The sequence below is a fragment of the Camelus dromedarius genome, chromosome 2, assembly GCF_036321535.1.
Source record: "Camelus dromedarius isolate mCamDro1 chromosome 2, mCamDro1.pat, whole genome shotgun sequence".
NCBI lineage: Eukaryota > Metazoa > Chordata > Mammalia > Artiodactyla > Camelidae > Camelus > Camelus dromedarius.
In genome coordinates this window covers 28,961,439-28,988,054 of record NC_087437.1, presented here as the reverse complement: position 1 = coordinate 28,988,054, position 26,616 = coordinate 28,961,439, and positions in this window count along the sequence as shown.

Genomic DNA, 26,616 nt, shown 5'->3' with positions numbered 1-26,616 from the left:
ATCAACACGTGTAATTTAATAATCAGACTGAAACTCATTGCTATGGTTTCATTCAATATCAGCACTTAAGTACAGCCTTTCATATTTTATTACTGTTTTCCTCCTCCATCAACAGCTGAATACATTTCAAGTTCATCTTTTGTACAAGCAATCAATTCTCAGAAAAACTGGCTGTCGAGCTTACAGCTTGAAGAAAATAAAAAGAGGAGAATATCAATAAGCTTCCAGCTGCTTTGTCCTTTATAAGTGGTCGGATTTATGCCTGGTATGCCTGCTACCTATTTTCTGAAGCTAAGCCATTGGCTTCCAGAGGGGAAAAACGCCCATGAACCATCCACTTTAAAGATCTTGGCATTTACCTCCGGGACTAATTAATTAGCTCTTTAGGTTTTCTCATTTGAATTAAAGACAAATTAGGATAAAGAAGAAAAAATGCATTCAGTGGCCTTATGGTTCTGATTTTGTTATTGCTTTAGTCTTGCTTGATGTGGTTGGCTTGAAGTCTAAAAGCCAGAGAGCAGGATGCACAGTTGTGATGATAGAGTGACCATAAGAAGTATAATTCCTTTATAATTGGGTTTTTACATTCACTGCTAATTACCATGCACCAGAATTGTTACAGTTCAAAAGCAATGAAAATAATGTCCATAGTTAGGAGTTTTTGATGAAATGCATATGTAATTTTCTAACAGTGGGAGCTCTGTGGTGATTCCAGCCACAGTGAATTTAGCAGTAATTAAAATAACTTTGCTTTACAATCAAACAGTTATATTTGGAAACTGATGAAAGCCCATACTCCACTTGATTTTTGTCACAGTCATGCTCTAAGTAAAAGCTTTTCACTTGCCACCAAGAAATATACTTTCACTGAAAGATCAAAATTTTGAGGCTTCAGAGAGCATATAGTTTAGTCAACACCTAATCCGAAAGTAAATGAAGTCCTTTTGAAGCTTAAGAAGCCTGAAAATGTGAACACCACTAGGTTATTGATTTCTCAGTAAATTAAATAAAGGAAGAGAGAAGATACTGTGGCTGCATTATCTTCATCTAGACAGTTTAAAGCATTAAGTATGTAAATCAGATGGTCCCATAGCAGCTTCTTGCTAGAATGGATCACTCATTGAAGAGAGATATGGAAATACACATAGTCATACATTGAGAGACTCCAGGACAGTACCACCTTTAGGAAGGCAAATACACCTTTCACAAACATTCATATTTACTAAGAAAATCATATACTACTCTAAGAAGGTAGGTTCCGAGTAGGAAGAATAATGAAAGCCATATAATTACTTCTCTTTAATTCTCTATTATGTCCCCTATTTGCTTAAAATCTCTCTCAACTTGATTAAGTAGTTTAATTTTCCAAGTCTGCATCTCACTTTATGCATAACAGGAGAACACTGTTTATGTGAAAGAGTAGAGCCATAAAAGAAAAACAGTTCAGAAGATGGCTGCCGTGTTTGCACTAGAACGTAAGTTAAAGGTTCCAGTGTTGGGACCCGATAATGCAGAAGCAAGTGGTCTCTTGCCACTCTTGATATCAATTTTATGGTTCATAATTCAGCTTTACCACTGGTTAGGTGGTGAGCATTAACCTTCTAGTCAACCTATTCACCTAAACCAAGAAGTTTGATTTTTGCAATTGTTTTAAATTTAAGAATAATTACTTTACTATGCAGGAATTGGCAGACTAGAGTCAAGGGGTCATATCTGGTCTGAAACTGTCTTACATTTTTTAAAGGATTGCAAACAAAGTAAACAAACATTCTGCCACCGTGAACTTACAGGCTTGCAATCCCTGAAATATTTACTATCTAGCTCTTTACAAAGTTTGTTAATCCCTGCTCTGTTATATAGCTTTTAGGGTATAAGTGGGAAACACTGAATAATGTATTTTTATTCTTTATTATTTCAAGTCTCTGTTGTATATTACTTTCCTCTCCTCCAACCTTTCAATATTTGCAACCAGGGTTATAGCCACTCATGCTTCAAGGATGTATGTATGTTAAAGTATAAAGGCAGCTCGTTATACATCAAATATTTTAAGACTTAGGACACTCATCATACTGTCTCTTGTAGTTTGGAGCTAAGAGATTTGTATGTACGTCTCTTCTTTAAATGCTCAACATTAGAATCAGTTAATTACTGGATATATATATATTCTTTTTTCTTTTTTAAACATGGCGTCATTTGGAAACATGCCCAGTAGCTTGGTAGCTGTGATTGCTTGTGACATCCCAATATCAATTCTCTCCCTTTCTGTTTAGTAACAGAATCCTTATTTTACCTTGGTACATTGGTACCCACTTCACTTGCAGCTAGATGTGATTATGGGACTAGATTCTAATCAATGGGATGGTTGCAGAAAAGTTAATTTGGACTTCTAGGTAATCTCTTGCAAGAGAATGGCTATATCCTTCTCTCTTTCCTTCATCTTGCTGCCTGGAATGAAGATATAGATGGCTGGAACTGTAGCAGGCATATTGGAACATGAAGATGAGGATCACACCAAAGAGAAGGGAGTTCAGGGAACTATAGAGTGCCTGGGTTTCTGAAGTTTTGAAAGTTTCCATAAAACCTGTACCCTCCAGACTTACTTTATGTGAGATAAAAATTAACTTGTATCTTGTTTTGGTTACTATTATGTTTTATTTTCTGCCATAGATGGTAGAATCCAATCCTTTTTAATATATATATCAACAAGTTGTGTTCACTCATGGTAAAACATCATAGCAACATTAATTTAAAAAGGGAGGAGCTTATTGATTATATAGTAAGGATCATGAAAATGTATTTAAATTTGCTTCTTGAATTTATCTTCAAACATGTTATACCTACCACTAAATATAAAATATTGTAAGATGTGTCTGCACATACATACATGTATAATGACCAGGAAATAAATAAATATGCATATATATCTCACTAGGATACAAAAAACTTCTCTAGACCGTTGTGATGAACAACTTAAAGTTCCAATCTTCTGTCTGGTCTTGAGCAGAACTGATTAGCCATTCAGAGATCTTACGGCTATGAAGCACAAGTAAACATCATCCAGGTACCTTTCTTTAGCACAAAGCAAATTTATCATAGAGTTAGGAAATTCTGTCAAAAATATGTGGATTATATTATTTTGAAAGAAAGGTTATGTTTTCTGTTCTATTTATATCTTGTTCCTTGATTTTCAACAGCACTTGTCAGGTGGTACTAATTCATTAACTTCTATCAGTGAATAAACCTACTATTCAGCAATCTCAGAGTCTGTCTTCTACCAGGGATATCATATTTTTGTGTCTCTGCAAATAACATACCTTCACTGACCCATCTTGTAATTTTAAATGTTTGTTATCTGTAAATTTTTACAACCTGGCTGGGTGGAAAGATATTAGACCCACATGTGAAATAAGAAAAAAAAATACATGTGTAGAATAATGCCCAGCAATGTTTTCATTTTCGTAAGTAATAATAGATTCAGAGTGAAGTACAAATTGCTTGTAAACATATTAAAATAACTAACTGCCCTCCAGTTAACTCAAAGTATAAACATTAGTCTTATAAAATAATAAGCAACTCTTCTTCAAATATCAGGAAACTGAAGCATAGAAAGCTTAAAGTCGCAGTAAGTAGATACTGGAGGTAGGGTGAGAATCTGTATTTCTTTATTTCCAAACTGGTGCTCCCCTGGATATGATGTAAGGCATTTTAGAAATGATGAATTATTGATGGATGTCAAGCTGCTGTTGACTCTTCTGAGCAAGAGATTTAAATTCATTTCTAGCTTGTACAAAAGCTTTGGAATTAATTGTAGACACCTGCCAATGTCTTTGCTCTGTCCTTTACCAGACGAGATTATCACTAAACCTCCACCGTTCGTGTTGCTCTCACATTCTGCCCCCGACTGGTTCCACTGCTTGCTCGTCAGAGCAGATATATTACCCTTCTCCTGCCCAGAGGCAGAAAATGACATGGAATCAAATCATACTCCAGGAAATAAGAATCCTGAAGTTTTAATGATACAGCTGGTTTTGGTATTTTAAATTCTCTGGTTCATTAATAAAAACCTTGCACTTGCTGCTACTACCCTGAAGCCTATAAATATTGGAAAAGAGCAAACACTTCTCTGAAATATCATTATTATCTACTAAATAAATTATTTACAAAGTGGCTAATGATATTAAACCACCGAAAATGCAAAGAGAGAGAAGTTATTGGACAAAATAAGTCACAGTGGGACTATTCTGGCCAATCTGTTTGGGCCAAACTCAGAGAAAAGCATCAAGGAGGTAATTTTATAAAAAGGAATGATGATCTGAGCAATTGCTGGATGTTTGTTTCTACCAGTAAAACCATTTAGAATAAAGTCACATGATAGACGATGTCCAGTGGGAGACTGTAGCTACAGAGAAGGGACTGAAGGCCAAGTTTTAGTTCTCTCTTTTCAGCATCCTGCCCCCATCCTCCTGCACAACTTCATAATCACATTCAGCCCCATCTTGACTCTATTTCATTGTTAATATTTCTGTGTCTCTAGCCAACATATTTTCTTTTGTCAATGAGAAATAAAACTGCATTAGCTTCTTTGTTATTAGATGGCCAGTGTTCTTAACCATTGGTTTCTATATGCTGAGTGCTTAAGGTGAAGAGGTTGTGTGGGTTATTGACTAGTGAAAGATAAAATGAGCTCATTGAGAGGTATTTGGAAAATCTGCCAGGATCTGACTCCATGGAGTAACTTTAAAAGCCCAAAACTGGTAAGAGTTCACAAGTAAACAGAAGTCCAGGACTAACAGTTTGACATATATGATGACAGTGGGTGGAAAAAAACCAGATACTTCATTCAGGAAAAACTATACTGTAGGACACTTGTACAGTCCGTGGTAATTAGAAGTGTGTCTTTGTGCATGCACATGAGTCGTAGGAAGAGGAGGTGAGATGACTATGAGAGGGGAGTGTGAGACAGTTTTGTGATGGAGTTCCAGAGAGGGAAATTTGTTAATGCCTTCTTAGAGTCTTCAGAATGGAAACTGTTTCTTAAAGGAGAAGGAGGAGAACTCAGAAAGGAATTGTTGAGTGACAACCTCACCTCCCTGGTCTACAGAAATTAATTACAGCTGCTGACCTCAAAGTACCAGAGGAAGCAAAACTCAGAATTGCAGCTGAGAAAAGCAAGTGTAAGGCTCAGAATGTTTATGAGGATTACTGGCCAGAGTCTGGAGAGTCAGAGAATTAGTGTCATAGTTTTGAGTGCAGGTCGCATAAAGTCAAGTCCTGGTCCCAGCATTCAGACATTGCAGGGTTGAAGGGAGTTTCTGACTTTCTGTGTCATAAATCATACTCATTGAATTTTTAGTCTAGATTCCTCCACTTATGTTCTAAAGGATAGAAGTGGCAACTGCCCACTGTAACATAACACCTCTTTGGAGATTGCTTAGGGTCTTCAGTGAAACACTGGAATTTCCATGACGTTAACCTAGACTCTTGAGCAACATCAACACAATGGTTATTATCATCAAGTATGAATAACTCTAACTCTACAAATTCAGGAATATAAGAGATATAAGAGTCTTCCTTTTCTAAAGCTCCACTTAATTTTTTAAAATTTCAATTGCCTCTTTTGTCTTGCTCATGGAGGGTGGGGATGGGGGAAGGAACAAAAATCAAACTGTGACTTTAATGTTGCAAGGAGTCCTTCATGCTCATTTATCCACAAATATGTGATATTTGCAATGCTTAGGTGGGTAGGGTGCAGGGAGTCATTCAGCCATTGGTTATCCATGGTCCTTGGTTACTCTGCCCCGGTCTTCTTATTACCCACCCCACCCTTGGTTACCCTACTTCATCATCAGTTAATTAGCTTTCATAGACCTTCGTATACCTCAATTCCCAGCCATTTCTGTGCCATTCCTGGGGCCATGGGCATCTTTGCCAAGGCTGCCTATGGTCCTACCTGCCCCAGCACTTACATAGTCACTCCTCTCTCAAGTCAGGTTACTTTCTGTTGGCCTTGAACCAAAGGGTACCAGACATGTTTGGTCTGAACTTACATCAAACTTAGATCTCACCCCTCCTTTTTCCTACCCCAAATCTGCCATATTTTTTCAGATAACATTGCTTAATTTTAAAACATACTGATTTAAATCAATTATGTAAATAATTTGCATGCTATCTTCCTTTCTTAAATTTTGTTTTATTTTTAAAAAAATATAAAGTCCAAACAATAAAAAAGCATGATTTTAACAGAAAAGATCTGATGCAGTAACTCCCACCTCCCTCAGGAAATATTTTCCAATTTGTTGTTCTTATTCCTGCCTGGTACCCGGGAAAACACCTGCCAAATTAGGTCTTCACTGTGAGAAAATTCATGAATCATTTTACATCACCCCTTTGACATTTCCTAATAAAATAAAAATGACAAATAATTAGAATGAATCTGAAAAAGTTTATTTTAGAATTACATGCTTTGTAATCCATAAAGTTAAGTATCGTCTCTGAAGGTGGAACTGAATTTTGTCTCTTTCCTTATGTAAATGTCAACAGAATGAATTCCAGATTTGTTCTGCAGTAAGCTTGAGAATATTTTAAAATATGAATCACATCTTTATATTAGTTATCTTAAGTTTTCTAAGGAATTTATTGCAAAGAAATGAGCACGGTCATCTCACATGATAAAATGGGGCCTCAAAAACTTAAGCAAATCTTCAAAATATGTAAATAAAAAGTTGAAATGGCAAGAACCCGGAGCTTCATTGCTCTCCCAAGTCTGCATTGCTGTGCTGACAGTGATTAGGTGAAAGTTATCATTGGAGAATTCAGGTAACCGCAGTGTAAATAACGTTGCTCCCATTCTGTCTGTTGTAATTAAACACTGCTTGTTATTCACAGAGTAAAATCTGTGTCCTATTGAACTCTTTTCCCAAAGAGATAAGAGACAAATTGAAGGATCACCTAAATTCACGCTTTGTCACGAATAACTTCTGTTGTAATTTAACTCATAAACATATTTCAAGATTTCCCATAGGTGATGGAAAAAAGAAAAATTACCAGGATGACATATTTATCACAACTGAAGCTTGATGTGATTGCTGTAGTCTTATCAGCTGGTAGAGCACCTTTTTTTAAATTGAAGTATAGTCAGTTTACAATGCTGTGTCAATTTCTGGTGTACAGCACAATACTTCAGTCATATAGGAACATACATATATTCATTTTCATATTTTTTTCACCCTAAGTTATTACAAGATATTGAATATAATTCCCTATGCTATGCAGTATAAACTTGTTTATTTTATATATGTATTAGTTACTATCTGCAAATCTTGAACTCACAGTTTATCCCTTTCTACCCCCTTCCCACTCTGGTAATCATAAGTTTGTTTTCTATGTCTGTGAGTCTGTTTCTGTTTTGTAAATAAGTTTTTTTTTTTTTTTTAGATTCCATATATAAGTGATATCGTGTAGTATTTTCCTTTGTCTTTCTGGCTTACTTCACTTAGACAGTCTCCAGGACCATCCATGTTGCTGCAAATGGCATTATTTTATTCTTCTTTATGGCTGAGTAGTATTCCGTCGTGTAAATATACCACAACTTCTTTATTCAGTCATCTGTCAGTGGACATTTAGGTTGTTTCCATGTCTTGGCTATTGTAATAGTGCTGCTGTGAACACTGGGGTGCAGGTGTCTTTTTGAATTAAGTTTCCCTCCAGATACATGCTCAGGAGTGGGATTGCTGGTTCATACGGTAAGTCTATTTTTAGTTTTTTGAGGAATCTCCTTACTATTTTCCATAATAGCTGCACCAAACTACATTCCCACCAACAGTGTAGGAGGGTTCCCTTTTCTCCACACCCTCTCCAGCATTTATCATTCAGGACTTATAGAACACCTCTTAAAGAAACAGAGGCCTTATCCTTAGTTAAGAGTGTATGCCAGTGACAGGGGAAAACACTTGATGGTGGTGTGTTGCACTTGTTCACTCAGCGAACTTTTATTGAGTACCTGTTATATGACAGGCACTGTTATAGCAGGGAACAAACTAGATCTAGCCTCAGCTCTCATGCAGCTTACATTCCAGTGAAGGGAATCAGATAGTACATAGCCACATCAACAAACATGGTAACCATAGATAGTAAGATAATCATGAATACAGGTAAATATGGATAGTCAGCAGGGAGGGTGATGACACAGGGAGGGGGATTAGGATGTGGCTAGTTCAGGGAAGACCTCTTTGGAGGAGGGAGCAGAAAAGTGCTCAGGAGCAGAGTGACCCTCAGCCCTGAAAAGAGTGTGGGGGCATGTGGGCAGAGCTAATCCAGATCTGATACTGGACACACGAATGTTTCATAATCATCACAGAGTCCATGTCTCTGAATGCGAATGCATTGCTTTCAGTCTGTTTTCCAGAAACTGGTTTTCTTTGCCAACTCTCCCATTTTCTGTCAGCAATCCTCTAGTTCACTTAAAGAGAACAGAAAGAGTGATCAACACACCGGTGGCAGCCAAGCCGCCCTCGTTTGCTGGTTGGCTCATGGGTAAATTTGGTTACCGAGAATTAACTTTCCCTAGTCAAAAAGCATAAACGAACTACCAAGAAAATTGTTGTCAGGATAGACTTTCTAGCTACTGTTATAGAAGGAACTGATCAGTTTGGGACTCAAGAGAAAGATAATCCAAATAAGCGACAGAATTACAATTCAAAAGAGGATTATCTAGGTTAACAAAGACCATGCAATAAGGTGTTTTAGACCCATATGGGTTTAGACCCACCTTAGACCCATAACAGGTTAAGCTGTCATATATCCTATTTATAGTTATATGTATGTGTATTATGTAAAATTAATATGTAAATGAAATTGTCTGTTAAGAGACCTATACACAGTTTGTACATGGTGTTGATTTAGGTTTTTTCTTGTTTTGTTAAAATTTGTTTTCTTTATTTCATATAAAGTATAAATTACATCTTAAAGCCTTATGATAAAAATTCAATTTACAAATTTTTAGATAGTTTAGGTGCTGTTGTGTGCCCAGTATTCCATAGATCCCAACCATCCATGATACTACATTTGACCCTTTGCTTAAGTTACAAAATTCTGAATGTAATCTGTGTGATTTCTAAGGAATATAAAAAATCTAGTTCTCCATCATTTATACACCTAATGATTTTAGTGCCAATCATTAATTCTTGCCTGACTCAATATTTTCATCAGGGTTTGTGAAATTTTTGCATCTAACATATTATTTCTTCTACATATGTTAGTTGTTCTTTTCATAAATAATCTCTTTCATCATCTGTCCCTAGAATTACAAAGCAGCATCATTTCTTCTAGAAAGCCTTCCTAGACCACCAGGGCTATTGTCCCGTAGGTGAGCTCTCTTAGTCCTCTGCACAAAGCCGTGTCCTCATCTGTTACCAAAACATATCAAGATGAGGCTGTAAGCACTTCAAAAGCAGGGCCAGAGTATTATCATTGATTGTGTATCTAATGTGTATGACACCTTGTAGGAGCTTAGTACATGTTAAACTACTTTTTCTCAGCTAGCAATGCTAACATCATTTCTGCATTCTGAAGATAATGCATGTTCATTGAGACTTCCTAGAAGAAAACTTGGGGAAATTCCTTTAAAACCATGGACTGGGGAAGACGTGTCTTAAGTATGGCCCAGAGGCCAGAAAGGAAAAGATTGATGAATAAGACACACACACACACACACACACAATTACGTTACAATAAAACATTATAAGCAAAAGGCAAATAAATATTAAAACCCTGGGGAAAATACTTACATCTCATACTTTGGGCAAAAAATGAATTTTCCTAAGTTTATGAAGCAGTTCTAGAAAGTGAAAACAAAAAGACCAATGAAAACAATAGAAAATAGACAAAAGATATGGACAGACAGTTTGCTGAACATAAAATACTGATGGCCCCCAATCTTATGAAAAGATCTTCAAAAAAGAGCATTTACTAATAAAAAGAGAAATATGAAATTCTCACTGAAATCTCATTTCCTATCAGATTGGAAAAAATCCAGAAGTTTGAGAACATACTCTGTTGTCAAGTTTGTGGGTAAATAGGCTTTCTTATATATTCCTGGTAGACATGCAAAATGGTACAACCCCTATAGCAGGAAGACTGGCAATGTTTACTAGCTCTGAAGATGTATCTACCTTTGACACAGTCATCTCACTTCTGGAAGTCAGTTCCACAAGTATACCTACACATGTATGAAACCAGTTGCTCAAATGACAGCACATCCACCCGGTGGACTATTATGCCACCGTAAAAAAGGCTGATGAGGCCCTCTAGTGACTGATGCTGGATGTTCTCCAGGATGGACTGCTAGTAAAGAGACGGGTGTGTGTCAGTGTAGATAGTAAAAGAGGGAGGAAAGGACTATATAGTATTCACATTTCCTTGAGTTAATGAATCATGGAAAGATAAATAGGAAATGAATAGAATCATTACCTAGAATGTGTAGAGGAAAGAATGAGGAAAAAAAGGGACAGAGGCAAGACTTCTCTGTGTGTACTTTCTTGTTCTGACTTGTGAATCATCCAGGTAAATGTAACTATTAAAAATTATTTGTTAAAAAAAAGCACTGCCTTTCCAAACACAGCAAGGCTGTGAATATTAGTTTTGTGTATACAACTTATGTTTATTTTTATTCAATTATATATGCAGATCACAGTTATATATGCAGAAATAAATGTCACAGTATATGAGTGTGCAAAGAAGAGAGCTTGGTATAGTGGGAAAAGCATAATTTTAAAACCAGAGAGATCAGGATTTCAAATATAGCTCTACTGTATAATTAGGGATTTGGTCTTGATTTCTTTCGTTCTTTGTTTTCTTCTTCTATAAAATGAGGCTAAGAACTTCAGACTCCTAAAGCTCTTGTAAGGGTCAATGAGAAGAAGATACGAAGAGTCCTAGCGTGTCATCTAGCTCATCGGTCACACAGCTAGCAGATGCAGAGCCTGGAATTTGACCAAGCTGTCTGCTTTCTGGAAGCTCTCTCCCTGGCATAAACCCACATCCTGTGACAGTTCTGAATCAGGAATAATTCTCTTCCCTTCTGGTCATCCTAACACTTCCTTGGAAATTTAGCCAAGATCTTACTTTCGCCATGAAGATTTCTTTTCTAGGGATTCTATTTCAATTATGGTTCATGCTACAAACTTCATGAGTTTCATATATTCATTTTCTTGTCTGCTAAGAGCCATAGATCTTTTTTATTCTTTCCTGCATTTAAAAACAATAGCTAAGCACATAAAAATGCTCAATACAGTTTTGATGGTCTATTTTTATTTCTATATATGACTGAAAACCTAAATATTCAGTAGCAAAGCCTAACTCTAGAGTACCAATTGTTCATTTTTTGATCTGTGCCACCTTTAATTAATGCCTTTTAACAGTCTTTTAAATGTGTTTCTTTACAGATCAAATACCTGTAGTTAAGATTATTTTTAATGAAGAAGTAGTTTGCTTAGGAATTAATAATAAAAATAACAAATGCTTATATTGAGGGCACAATATCATTTAAATATTTTACACTGTAGTGTTTTATAATATTAATTTAAGTCAGGTTATATCACCATCAGAACTGATATTTAATTATAAATTTGGCAATCTTTCATAATTTTTCACTTCACTACTCTTTGTTAAGAAAGTTTTGCTTGTATTATTTTTGATAGACTTTATTTTTTAAGAGTAGTTTAAGGTTCACAGAAAAATTAAGTGACAGATACAGAGATTTCCCACATACCCCCTGCACCAACATATGCACAGTCTTCCCTGTGGTAAACATCGCCCATCGGAGTTGGTACATTTGTTACAATTGATGTACCTAAATTGACATGTTGTAATCACCCAAAGTCTGCAGTGTACATTAGGGTTTATTTTTGGTTTTGTACATTTTATGGATGTGGAGAAATCTGAAATGGCATGTATCCACCTATGTAGGAGTGCCATATAGAATATTTTCGCTGACCTAAAAATTCTCTGTGCTCCTGCTGTTCATTCTTCCCTCTGTCCTAACCCCTGAAAAATCACGTCTCTTTTTATTGTCTCCATGGTTTTGCCTTTTCCAGAATGTCATATAGTTGGAATCATGCAGTATGTGCACTTTTCAAATTGGCTTCTTTCACTTTGTAACATGCATTTAAGTGACCTCCATATCTTTTCACGGCTTGATAGTTCATTTCTCTTTAGTGCTGAATAATATTCCATTGTTGGGATGCACCACACTTTATTTACCCATTCAGCTATTGAAGGACATCTTGGTTGCTTCCAGGGTTGGGCAATTATGAATAAAGTTGCTGTAAACAACCATGTGCAAATTTTTGTGTGAATGTAAAAGTTTTCATTTCATTTGAGTTAGTAGCAAGGAGTGTAATTACTGGGTCATATGGTAAGAGTATGTTTAATTTTGTAAGAAACCACCAAACTACCTTCAACGTAGCTGTATCATTTTGCATTCCCAGCAGCAATGAATGAGAGTTCTTGTTTCTTCTTACTAATTTTCTCATTATCCTCACCAGTACTGTGGTGTTGTCAGTATCTGAATTTTGGCCATTCTAATAGGTATGTGCTGGTATCTCACCGCTATTTTCATTTGCATTTCCTTCAGTACATGTGTGGAGCATCTTTTCATATGTTTATTTGCCGTCTGTATATATTCTTTGGTGAGGTGTCTGTTAAGGTCTTTGGTCCATTTTCTAATCAGGTCGTTTGTTTTCTTATTGTTGAATCTTAAGAGTTCTTCGTGTATTTTGGATAACAGTCCTTTATCAGATATATCTTTTGCAAATATTTTTTTTCCTGTCTGTCACTTGTCTTTTCATTCTCTTGACATTTTCTTTCATAGAGCACACATTTTTAATTTGAATGAAGTCTAGTTTATCAGTTCTTTTCTTTATGGATCGTGCCTTTGGAGTTCTATCTAAAAAATCATCTTCGAACCCAACATCATCTCTATTTTCACCTAGTTTTGCAGTTTTGCATTTACATTAGGTCTGTGATCCATTTTAGTAAATTGTGTGAAGGGTGTTAGGCCTGTGTCCAGATTCTTTTTTGCCTGTAGATGTCCAGCTGTTCCAGCACCATTTGTTGAAAAGACTGCTTTCGCTCCATTGCCTTCCCTTTGCTCCTTTGTCAGAGATGAGTTGTATATTTATGTGGATCTATTTCTGGCCTTTCTGTTCTGTTCCATTGATCAATTTGTCTATTCTTTTGCCAATACCACACTATCTTGATTACTGCATTTGATTACTCTTTAACAAGCATTTATTATATTTTTAGTATTTGTCATTCTAATTCATCTGAAGAAGTACTTACCTATCTTGCTGAAAATAGCATATTATCAAGACCAGGTCAGAGGTGTGGGCAGATCCCTTGTTATCTATGAAATTTCCACATCTCACGTGTAGTTTTCAGTCTCATTGTTCCATATTTCTTGTTTGGCAATTCAATACATTTTCCTTCTTATCATGGAAAAATTTTGCTTCTGATAGCATAAAACTATAGTTTAATTGGAAAAAAACACCTAAGAAACAATTTAAAATACAAAATTAATACCAATTTTGTATAAAAGCTAATCATTTTTTTTGTTTGATTGATGGAGCCCAAAACCAGGGTGAAAACTGGCAAGTTTACCATGGGACCTAGGATTAGAGTCACACCTCAGAACTCCTTATTTTTTTTTTTTCTTTTGAATCACATACTCTCATACTGCAAATGTCCAAATATCTGTTGTCTGTCATCATGGAGAACTGACAATATCTAGTTTATCTTCTATACTAGAAGCTAGTTTTTTAAATTAAAATAAAAATTTCTGGGAACTTTAGTCTGTTAATAAACATAGTTGTTATATTTAGTAAGTATTTACCATTGGGATTCCATGCTAATCTTTTCCCTACATAACTTTGATTAAATTTCATAGCAACCTAATACCGTGAGATAGGTGTATTATTATATCCATTTTAGAGATGAGATAATTAATGTGCAGAGAGGTTAGAAAGCTGTCTAAAATCTCCCACATTTGACAAGTGATGGAGGTGACCTAGTGAGATTAGCTTTGGGGCCTGTAATCCAGTCATCTAAACACCTTGACTGTGAAGAAGTTGCACATATTTTGGGGTTAGAAAAATCAAAATCCTTTTTTTTTTTTTTTTGTGCTTTCGATGGAGATGATATGGTTATCTTTAGCTTATGAAATTTCTTATTTCTGAATTTGGTACTTTATACCAGAAGGAATAGTCAATTAAAAGTAAAGTCAGTAAGACCAATTAGGTAACACATATATATAATTGTGACTCATTCAAATTATTTTTTTATTGATGACATAGTATAACAACGCTAAAGAAAAATTATTACATTTTACTTAAATGATTAAACAGGGCTTTCAATCTATTGAATAGATTAATATTTACTTACAGTTACAAAGATTACTATTTTTCTTTCTTTTTAGACAAATAAATTTTATGCCAAGAACTGATAAAAGTAAAATGGGAAAGATTTCTATGTAGAATTTGATAATAAACTTTGACATAAATTGATTTTGCTGAAGTAAAATGGAATCTGTTTCTTTCCTTTCCTTGCTGTCCATAATATTTCTAGGAGCAATTTGAACTTTTTGTTGTTGTTGCTTTTTTTTTTTTAATGTTTCATGTGTTTTATTTTTATTAATTTTTTAAAAAATTATAGTCAGTTTACAATGTGTCAGTTTCTGGTGTACAGCATAATATAGTCATTCATATACTTACATATATTCATTTTCATATTCTTTTTCATTATAGGTTACTGCAAGATATTAAATATAATTCCCTGTGCTAAACAGTTTAAACTTGTTGTTTATTTTATATATAGTGGTTAGTGTCTGCAAATCTTAAACTCCCATGAACTTAAATGTTTCTTAAATTGTACATATTGTCAAATTATGAGGAATTTGGAACTCAAAATTCTATTTAAATTTAAGTAATTGCATTTTATTATGCATATTTTTAAAAAGAAGTTGTGAGTAGAGAATAAAGAAACAAGCAAACATGAGCTTTATTGGTAATTGATATTCTTTCAAAAGGAAATCTTCTATTAGTAAATAAATTAATGAATTGTAAGTTACACTAGACTTTATATACGCTATACACACTATATGCTAGGCACACTTCAGTGCAGGATATATTATGGTTTTCAAGACACATAATGTCCCTGCTTTTATGGAAGTTATTTTTTTTTGAAGTAGAGGTGTGGGTGTGTATCTGGTATTTATTAATAAATGAATAACTAAGTATTACGGACTGAATTGTATTCCCCTAAAATTCATATATTGAAATTTTAACCCCCAGTAACTCAGAATGTGACTATTTTTGGAGATAGAGTCTTTAAGGAGAAAATTAAGTTAAAATGAGGTCACTAGGTTGGGCCCTAATCCAATCTGACTGGTGTCCTTATAAGAAGGGATGATTAAGTACAGACATATACAGAGGGAGACCCGTGAGAAGGCAGCCATCTACCTGCCAAGGGGAGTGGCCTCAGAAGAAAACAACCCTACTGACTTTCACCTCCAACTTCTAGCCTCCAAAATTGTGAGGAAACAAATTTTTGTTGCTTGAACTGTCCAGTCTGTGGTACTTTGTTATGGCAGCCCTGTCACACTAATGTAAACGAGTACTATAAGATCAAATATGTATCTCTCTGAATAAATCTACCTTTATTCAAAAAAAAAAAAAAAGAGCAAATGAAATGTGATAGGATAGAGTGATGGAGGGGTTACCTTGGATCGGATACCCAGAGAATGTTTCTCTGAGGAGGAGATACTTAAACTGAGACGGCAGCGATAGGAAGGAGTCAGTCAGATGATGCTCAGAGGGGAGGGCATGTTAGCAAAGGGAACAAACAGAGCAAAGTTTTTGTGGGTCAAAGAACTACAAGAAAGCAGGTATGAATTAGATCTCATAGAAAATGTTATGAGATGAGGCCAGATTCCTAAGCCAGTATCAGATGATATAAAGCTTAGATACCGGGGAGAGGAGTTTGATTTGAAGTGCAAAGGATGGTCGTGGGAAGATGTGAATCACAGAAGTGATATGATGGGATGCATGTTTTAAAAAGATAACTCTGGTTGCTGGGTGAAGGATGGATTTGGGGTTAAGAGCAAATGAAAAGAGGCCAGTTAGATGGACACTCTGGTTATCCAGGCAAGAGATTGGGTAGCTTCTGCTGGCTGGTTGTGAGGATGGAAAGGACTGGTTAGATCAGTGGTGTATTTTCTAGTCAAAAACCACAGATCTTACTGCTAGACTGTAATTGTGATGAGAAAGAGAAGGATCATTAAGTTTTGGGTTAAGTAAGTTGGTGGTGAGTTTGAGAAGGATCAGGAAGGAGTAGATTTGGTGAAAATCAGCATTCTGCTCTGCCTGTGTAACTTTTTGGAGATCTCAATTTGGCAGCTGGAAACAGGAGCCTGAATTTGTGGAGAGTGTCAAGGCTGGTGAAAAGAATTTGGAAGTCACTGGTATAGAGATAGTATTTATATCCTGGGGGTTGGATGCCTCACCCAGAGAGAGTGCGTAATAGAGAAGAGAAAATGTCTTGTCTCACCAAGGAGCAGTCATCAGGAATGGTCACTGTGGACGGAACTCAGGGTAGACTTTGATATATTTTTTCAGAATAAATGGCTTGTGCAGACAAGTCTGATCTAGGTAGAAAGAGAGTGTCTTGCACATGGTGATCTCCTCCCAGACCCTCACTGAGATGTAGCAATACACTCATTTAAAAAATCAACCTAGATATATAGTTCATATTTCTCTTCATATATATTTTAACTTCAAACCCTCTCTACACACTCAGAATTCTCCTCTTAATGCTTCCTGTTGCTTCTTGTGTCCATCTCTCACATGACATTTCAAGAGTTCTTTGAGGAAAGTGAAAATCAGACATAGTAAGCTGACAAATTACATACCGCCTCCTCTTAATATTATCCAGCCCAGTCCAGCTTCCTCCCTTCTGGAGGAAGATAAACAGGGGCAGAAATAAAATGAAGTTAGTTATAATGACCCACTGAATTGAGGACAGAAAAAACTGATTTTTGACTCATATTAACTCTTTGAAAGTGTCAGAAAATCAGAAGAATATTCAGAATCTGGTCTTGACAACTAGAAGTGGCTTAAGCAAAAGATATTTTTATGACTACAAATCAGACAACTTAATTTGTTCACTTACTCATTCAACATTTATTAAGAACCAGCTATGTTTTAAGCACTCTTTTGCCACGCAAGGTGGTATGGGAGCATGACAAAGCCTCAGTCAATCAGATGTTTCTGTCTGAAGCAAATGAAATTGGTGACTTCTTGTTGAGATGGTTCCTGCAAAAAGATGGTTATTTTACTTATTCTTTATAATTTTCTGTTACTATCCTAACTATTTTTCAGTTCCCAAGTCTTGGTCTCCAGCTTGTCTTTGACTCCCTGAGCCTTGACTAAACTTCTTATAAAAACCTTTTCTCCTAAAGAGAACCAGGGTCAGCTTCTGTCATTTGCAAACAAGAGCTCTGGCTGCTGTGTGTCTCAGAATTGGAAAACTTCAAAGGGTTACATCAGACTTTCAAAGAGTAAAGTTATATACGTTTCAAATAGCTACGTATCAAGAATCACTTTCCAAGTCTCATATGCTTTATAGAAGGAAGGACAATTTCCTGCATGAAACCTTTACTGATTCAAGAATAGGTAGAAGACAAGCTCTGCTTGGTATCCAATTATTTCTTTGGTTAGCTCTATTTTACTGAATCACAAAATAGCAAATTATTTCTTGCTATCCATCTTGCCACAGTTGAAGAATGGAAGTTTGGGCTAAAGGATGGGGACAAGTAGAACTAATTGCTAGGTCAAGCAAAGTAAATTAGTTGCAGTGTCTACATGCTATTTTGGCAACTCTCCCCCAGAACCTTGGGGTTATAGAGCTAAGTGCCAAAGAGAATAAAACGTCGAATTGGTCCAGTCACTTCCAATTTGATGACCAAGGAATGAAAACACTTGGGGGAGTCTATTCACAAGCTCAGAATATTTCTAGTTCTCTTTCTTTGTCAGATCTTCAGGGTAGACTTTGGGCTTTAAAAGCCAGAAGCGATAGCAAGTCATTCTGAAGTGTGCAGAAATGGAAGCATGATGAGGCATGAGCCCCTGGTTTTCTCGTTAGCCTTCTGGGTGGAAAAGATAAAGAAAACCAGTAAAAAAAAAAACAAAAACAAAAAAAAACCCCAGTATTTTTTTTTCCAGCAGCCATAGGCTCCTTAGTTTTTTACCCTTAAAAGAAAGGCCACCAGAAGGCATTTATTTAAGAGAGGAAAAGAAGTGTTCTTTGTAACTTTCACTGGAAGTTACAAATAGAAGTTCTGCTCTGCAACTTGACCTGCATGTTCGAAATCTAGAAGTCTGATTGTTGCATGTATTTAGACCAATAAAAGCCATATATTAATGTATCATTTTATTCTCTTACATCTACAATCAAATATGAAATGTGAGATAACTCTCCAGGGATTCAGTAAAGTTAATATTATCTCCATAGATTGAAAATTATAGAGTGATATAGTAAGATTGTATAGTATCCTTACCAGGCTGTCATTATTCGTTTGCTGTTAAAAGTACTAAATTGCCTGTTTGTTTTTCAAGGGAGAAATGATTTTAAAAATTAATTGAAATTTAAAAGTGGATTTGTATATCACTGTATGGAATTATATATTACAGGTTAGCATTTACCAATTAAATTATCAGTGGACTCTTAAGTTCTTCACACTGTCATAGGTCTGGATTTACCAAGAGAAGAATATATTGAGTGCTAAATTTTAAAGAAAGCTTATGGTTACCAGTGGGTGAAGAGGATGGGAAGGAATAAATTGGGAGTTCGAGATTTTCAGATACTAACTAATATATATAAAATAGATAAACAACAAGTTCATACTGTATAGCACAGGGAACTATATTCAATATCTTGTGGAAACCTATAATGAAAAAGAATATGAAAACAAATGCATGTATGCTCATGTATGACTGAAGCATTATGCTGTACACCAGAAATTGACACAACATTGTAAACTGACTATACTTCAATAAAAATACATATATACAAAAAAAAAAAAAAGAAACTTACAGAAGAGATGCTACCAGCTCTTGGAATAATAATAAAGTAACAATAACAGCTGACATTTATTGAATATTTAATATGGATCATATCATTTAATCCCTTAAACAATCTTTGAGACTGGTTCTATGATTCCAGTTTTATAGTTGATTATAACCAAGTCCCAGAAAAATTAAGTAAATTGTCTAAATTTTCCAAAGATATACATCTTCTCAGAAGATGAGCAGAGAATTTGAACCTGGGTAGCTTGACCCTCTCATCTGTATTCTTCTTTTTTTCTTCCAAGGTTGAGCTTATTTTATGGGTAACATCCTAGCTGGGCTCAGGGGCAGGATGGAGAGTCAGGCTGAACTTTCCAAGGGACTGAGGGCTTGTGATCTGGGCTGGTGCCAGGCTCCATCACCTATACTCTTAATATTTATTACCTTTACAGTATAAAATGTATATCAATAAAGGCACATTCCACCTACAGGAAAAAGGGATGGGCTTTAATAAGCTATCTTATATTTAAGATTAAATATAACCTGAAAGGTTTGTAAGTAATTTGTGCACCACCACGTGCTTCTGTAGTGAAAATAATCTCACGCTCTCACCTCAGAAGGCTTGGATTTCGTTTCTCGTTCCGCCACTTACGTGGATGGCCAAGGCAAGTCAGACAAGTTCACCAGATGTAGTTCATCCTCATCCTTGTTTTTCATGATATATGAAAAAATATTATTAAAACTGTAAAATGCTTATATTATGATTTTAAAGTTAATACTTAACTTTTATTAAGACACACAGACCCCAAGAAATAGAATGTAAAAAGGAGTATGGCTGAATAAAGAAACATTCTTAAGGACTATGTTTTTAAAGAGTCCAGCTTTCTTCTTGACAATGTTATTTTCTCACTGTCAGTAAAATTTACAAGAGTTATTTACAGCAGGAATGGCATTCATTGAACCATTTCTTATCCCCGCCTGGAAGCCAGACCAAAAAAAGACAGCTTGGGAGGGTACCAGTGCTTACGGTCTGGTCAGTGATATCTTTTGAGAATGGTTGCGTAGCTGCATTATTCAGGTAACACATGTCTCCAAGAGGATGAACTGCCAGTTTCACTTTAACATTAGATATATGCTAAGGGGATGGGAATTGGAGGAAGAGGCAGAACAAGAGATGAGAAAGAAGAGAAGTGACTTTATTGTAATCGGGAGTAGAGAGCCTAGGACAAGGGTTGATGAACCAGATAGAAAAAGAACTCCATGTTGCTGAGAAAACAGAGAAAGGGACAGATCAGATGGCAGGTAGACAAAAATGGTAAGCTGAAGTTGACATAGAAACTTGAAAACTTAAGTTGAAATTGCATGATTAGTGAAGAGCCCGGAACTGATGTAACATCAGAAATAATATGAGTGGTGCTTCATCTAGCAGGGCCTTTCCATAAAACCAAGTCATTACTGTGCAGGCAGAAAGTGTCAGCTTTGAAGTTAGAGAGATTTGGGGGAATGGAATATTAAGAGAAAAAATATTATGACTCAATAACTTTTGTTGGTGTTGTAAATCCCTAAGGAAATATTTTCTGCATGTGAAGAACTGACAGCCTGCTTCTCCCTTCCTACTTTATCCTAAAATATACTTTATCTCAGCTACAAAAAGTGTATGTTAGATACACACACACATATGCACATATACACATATACATCTACATATATGCACACATGTATGTGCATGTGTATACACACATATTCATCTAAGATCTCAGAGTTCATTGGGTTACATACTAACTAGGATTATTTTTTTTATAACAGGGAATGTCAGTTCTGTGAGTGTAGAATTGGATCGTCTGTCTTGGTCACCAGTATATGCCCAATGTCGGGCCGATAACCTTGTGAATAAAAGATCCTCTATAGATCACTGGCTGAGTGAGTGAATGCCATTCATTCTTGGTTTTATAGCAAATCCTCTTATTTTCTGAGGTGGTCATCAAAATCCCAATTTCATCGTGGAAGGCCTAATTTCGAGCTGTAAATGTCTCTGGAAACAGTGAAAAATAAACTTTCAATTTATGATAAGAAAAATCTTAATACTTAATAATACTCTTTACTTATAGTTGAGTATGGTTTTATTATAATCTACATGGTAGAATGTCAGAGCATCCCACGATTGGGAAAATGTTACATCTGCTCAAAATACATAGGGGTTGATGTGTTAATTTTTAAATACATTTCTTTGTGAAGAAAAGGATTACTGAAAGCCATTGCCTTTTACAAATTGACAATATGCAAAGCTCAGTTAAATAAAGATATGAAAGATAACCAACTTTTAGAAACTAATATTGAAATGTCATTGACGTCAGTTTAGCACCGGCGGAAGATATTAAAAGCTTCTCAAAACTGACATTTTTAATCAAAGTAGTGTTTTTAATAATAGTTCCTCTGTGATCATGGCAATTACTTGTGTTATTCGAAATCTATTTTTTGATACCTGTACATTGGTATAGCTCTAAATGTGGATGGCATAGGCAGCACACAGACAGTGTGAACTGAAGGTCACCAAAAGGGCTGCATCCCCCAAAACCATCCACATTGTCAATAATATGGTGTTAGTTTGTAGAGAACTCTCTATTATTATTTGAATGTATTATCCTGTTAGTCTTTATCTCCAGCACATCAAATAGGTTGAATATATAGTGACAGATTCTTAAACAATTTAAGTGACTTGCTCGAGGCCATGTAGCTAATAAATAATGGAGCTGGGTTCAAACCTCAGCCTTCTTACTCACAATCTAATGTTTCTTTCACTGTGATACAGTCACTCTTGGTACCTCAGTGTCCTGCACTGGGGACCTTCCTTTAGGTTAAGCATAGTGGTGTTTCCAGAAGATCTCTGTTAACGTTTACTTGAGAGATGTAATAAGTCAGAAAAGAATCATTAACCTTTGGAAAGGAAAATCAGAAGTCTAATGGGATAAGATGCAAAATAGGTCAATTTTGAAAAATAAGAATTTTTTTTAAACTAGAGGGTCCACCAACAGAGCACTGCTGTGATTACCAGCCAGATAACACTACAGGAGGTCCTGCATACTGGCACATAGGTGTAAAAAGCACAAAACCTCTGGGGACTGTCACTGGGAGTTGAAGGATCAGGAGTAGGAATGGGGCCTGAGGAAGGACTGGGTCTGGCTGAGGCCAGAGAGCAACATGTACTTGTTTTTGACAAGAATTTAACTCACATGTTAATTTATCAAGACAAGTGATTTGCTTTGAAAAGAGATACCTTCTCTTCAGGCAGTCAAAAACATTTTCTAAAGTTCTGATTTTCAGGTGTTACATATTTTTTGAGCTCGAATTATTATTATTTCCTAGATAATTGGACACTTCCATCAAAGTCATAAAATAGGGAATAAAAAAGGAAGATGTCCGTAACTACCAGTCCTCTGATCCCTAAGATGCAGGCAGGTCTGGACACTGAAGGTGTGTATGTTCCTTGGGAAAAGCCCACACCTGCCTTCCTTTCATGCGCGAGGTCTTCAAGTGCCCCACTGAGGGCTCCACGTGGAAGCCTTGTGTTTATGGATCTGGACATCAGTGGCAAGTGTTGCAGTCCATGCCCAGGGGTGCCTGAAAAAGGGATTTGAGACCCAAAGTTGACACATGAATCCTTCAGAACCAGTCACCTCAGGCAACCAAGTGCTTGTTCAGAAAAGCCAAATAAAGGGCTAAAATGTAGTACTTTCTACGTAGTCATTTTACCTTCATTTTCTGGCTTGATATCAAAACCTCTTTCTGTTGAGATACTAACAGTTGATAAAAAGCCCAGATTAGGTTTTGCTAAAAGAAAATCTAAGTTAATGTCAAGCTCTCTTGGTTTTCTTGTGTTGTTATTTTTAGGAAACTCTCCTGAGACAGAAAGTTTAAGGCAGTGAATAAAGTATTTAGTGAGGAGAGGCTGGGACTATTAAATGAAATGGCTTTTATATATGTAAAGTATTCTGAAGGCTGCCTGATTAAAAAAAAAAAAAGAAAACAACAGGGTTTGTGTCTTAATTCTAGTTGTAGATTTTTATTTTTATTCCTTTTTAAAACCAGTTTTCAACTCAGCTCACCAAATTTCCAGCAATAACTTGGCATTTTATAAAATACTAAGACCAATTTGTTTGAGGACAGAGACTTTATTTGATTATTTTTTAAGTTTCAACATCTTTTTTTCACATATTTTCTTGAGCAACTAGTAGAGAGATAAATTTAGTTAGTGAAGAAGAGGATGAAATGGAGAACTGTCTGTAACATGGAAGTAACATTCATTTAACAGATACTTCTTCAGCACCTGTAGTATGTCAGGCTGTTCTAAGAGGTAAGGATATGTCAGTGAAAAAAAATCAAAACAGAAATCTCTACCCTTATGGATCTTGCTTTCTAGCTGGGGGGACAGAATTAAGGAATAAATAAGTAAATTACACAGAATGCTAGAAGGTGGTAAATGCTATGGAGAAAAAGAAAACTGGAAAGGGAATAGGGAGTGTCAGGGTGTGGTGTGGGTTGCAGTTATGAACAGGACCGTCGGGAAAAGCCACACCAAGAAAGGCATATTTGAGCAAAGATTTAAAAGAGATGAGAGAACGATTACGTGGATATCTAGTGGGAGAGGTTTCCAAAGAGAGGAAACAGCTGGTGTAAAGAATGAGGCAAGGGAATGCCTGGCAAATTCCAGGAATTGCAAGGCAACCTGTGTGGCTGATGTGGAATGATCCAGGGGGAGAGAGGCAGGAGATAACGTCAAGGAGGTGATGTATGGCTCAGACCACACACGGCCCCAAAATCTATTGCAAGGCTTTTCTACTGAACGAAAAGGGGAACCCTTACAGGCTTTTTGAAAAGTTTTTTTTAATTACTATTTTTATTTATTTTTTGGGGTCAGTGGGAGGTAATTAGGTTTATTTACTTATTTTAATGGAGGTACTGGGAATTAAACCCAGGACCTTGTGCATGTTAAGCACGCACACTACCACTGAGCTATCCCTTACCCCACCCCTTACAGGGTTTTGAAAAGAGAACTGACAATACCTTTACTTACAGATTTAACCATTCCACTCTGGCTGCTGTGTTGACAATAAACTGTATGGGAGCAGGGAGACCAAATTGGAAGTTATTGCCATAATCCAGGGAGGCAATGATGCTGGTTTAAAAATAGGGAGAAGTGGTCAGATTCTGGATACATTCTGAACAGAGAGGCAACAAGATTTGCTCAGGAAGTGAATGAGATGTCTGAAATAAAGAGTGCAATCCAGGAAAACTCCAAGGGTTTGGCCTGAGTAACTAGAAGGGACTAGCTGTCGTATACCGACATGGGAAGGACAGTTTGACAGAGAGCAAGTGCTCCACTTGGACACATCAAGTGGAGATGCCTGTTAGATATCCTAGTGTAGATCCCCAGCAGGAGGTGGTTGTGCGAATTGGACGTTCTAGGGAGAGCGAGTGAGAGAGAAGACCCAAGACCAGCTCCTTAGCCCTAAGACCCTCTGTTATTAAGAAGTTGGGGACAAGAACAGAAACCAGGACTTTATCCTGAGATAGACCAACCAGAGACCGGTGAGGGAGGAAGAAAACAGGAGGATGTGGTGTCCTAGAGGCCAAGTGAGGAAAGTACCTCAAGGAGGAAGGAGGGATCGGCTTTGGAGATGCTGCAGATAGGTTAAGTAAAATGGGCCCTGAGCGGATTCCACGCTGTGAGTTTACTTTGGAGGTAGAGTCAAACTTTATTTTTCTTTGGCTTTGGCTCAGTGTGTTTTTCGACAGACAGTCCTGCTTTCTGAAGCCAGATCTGACTCACCCTGAAAACAGAGCTTGCAGATTCTGGCCTGGTGCCAGCCATGTGCCTATTTACCCTGCCTCTTCAACTTCTAAAGGAGCCGATCTCTCTGATAGGGTTAGGCCCAAACCTCTCGTCTGTCTCGTGGGTGGTAGCAGAGAAAAGGCCAAAAAAAAAAAAGAAAGAAAGAGAAAGAAAAGAAAGAAATGAATCTCATTCTCTCTGAGCGTTTCCATTGTGGTTTACTTAGTATGAAGACTCTCAGAGAATTTAAAGGCCCTGAGTCATTACACTTCAGGAGCAACAGAGGAGATGGCCCTTGGGTTATTTATTTTAGAAATATGAAAAAAAAAAGTGTCACAGACTTGGAATTTAAATCATAGTTTTGCACATAATTTATTATAATGTAGATATCTCAACACACAATCTCATCTCCTAGCTCATAAATCAGATAGTGCGATACCTTCACATTCCCAGAATGATTAAAAAATATGTAAACTATGGTTAAAAAGCACTTTAAAGATATGCAGCAACTTAGTACCTCTTTAAAAATAAAATTCCCTCAGGACAATAAAATGGTGTTCTCATCACAGTGCAAAACATCAGATAACTGAAATGTAGTAAGTAGTTTGTAGACTGATTTCGAGAAGGCTTCTATATATTTTGACTAAAGAATAAGCTAGGGAGATTCAGGTTAGATTGTTTTATGTTATTCTTTTTGTGCACATTTTTCTAATTAAGGGTTTACTTTATGTAGGATTTTAATAAAGGAAAATGAATATAAGTAAATATATTTCAATAAGCATGTTTGAATTTCACAAATACACTATACACTGATAATCAGAATACAGATTTTTCATTTATCTATTGCTACATAATAAATCACCCCCAAAATTAAAGGCCTAAAACTACAATTTCCTTTTTTTTTTTTTTTTTTAAATCTTTACACTTCTCTTGGTTAACTGCGTCCAACTGGGTGGTCGACTCCATTCAGCTGAGTGTTTCTTCTGTTCCATGTGACATCCTCTAGGGCCACAGTCATCAGGATACTTGGCTGGGCGGGAGTACCAGTTGGCTCACTCACTTGGCTGGCCGCGATGCTGGCTCTTGCTGGGAGCTCAGCTGAGGCCTTAGAGTGCCTTGGTTCCTCTCCAAGTGTTTTGGGAATCCATGGTGCAGGAAGTGAAAACACAGTGCTCTTAATGCCTAGGCTTGGAAGCAGAAGAATGGCATTTCTACTGTGTTCTGTTGGTCAAAACTAGGTATAGGGTTAGCTCAGATTCAAGGGGACGGAAATTGGGTTCCACTACTTGATATAATGAGTGGCGTATGCATCCAAGAAGGGAAGAAATGATTGAGGACCATCTTTGGAGATTAGCTACTGCAGCTGGCCCTCTGGTTGCAAGAGTTCATGTAAAGTACCCTTACCCACCCTGAAATCCCCAAGTCCTCATCCTATTATGATGGAGCTTGAAGTCCAGGATGATTTAGTCCTGTTATTTAAATCAGGCTCAGGAGTGGACTGGGCTCCTCAGGTGCAGACACTTTTAAAAGACAAAGTATCTGTCATCCACGTTCCTAACTGATCCTGATGATACAGCCTAGCATAACCACAATAGACATCCCAGTTCCCAAAAGGAGCAAGTCGCTCCTGGAAGTCACCAGTCCTTAGCTGGGCACGTGTTCCCATTTCCT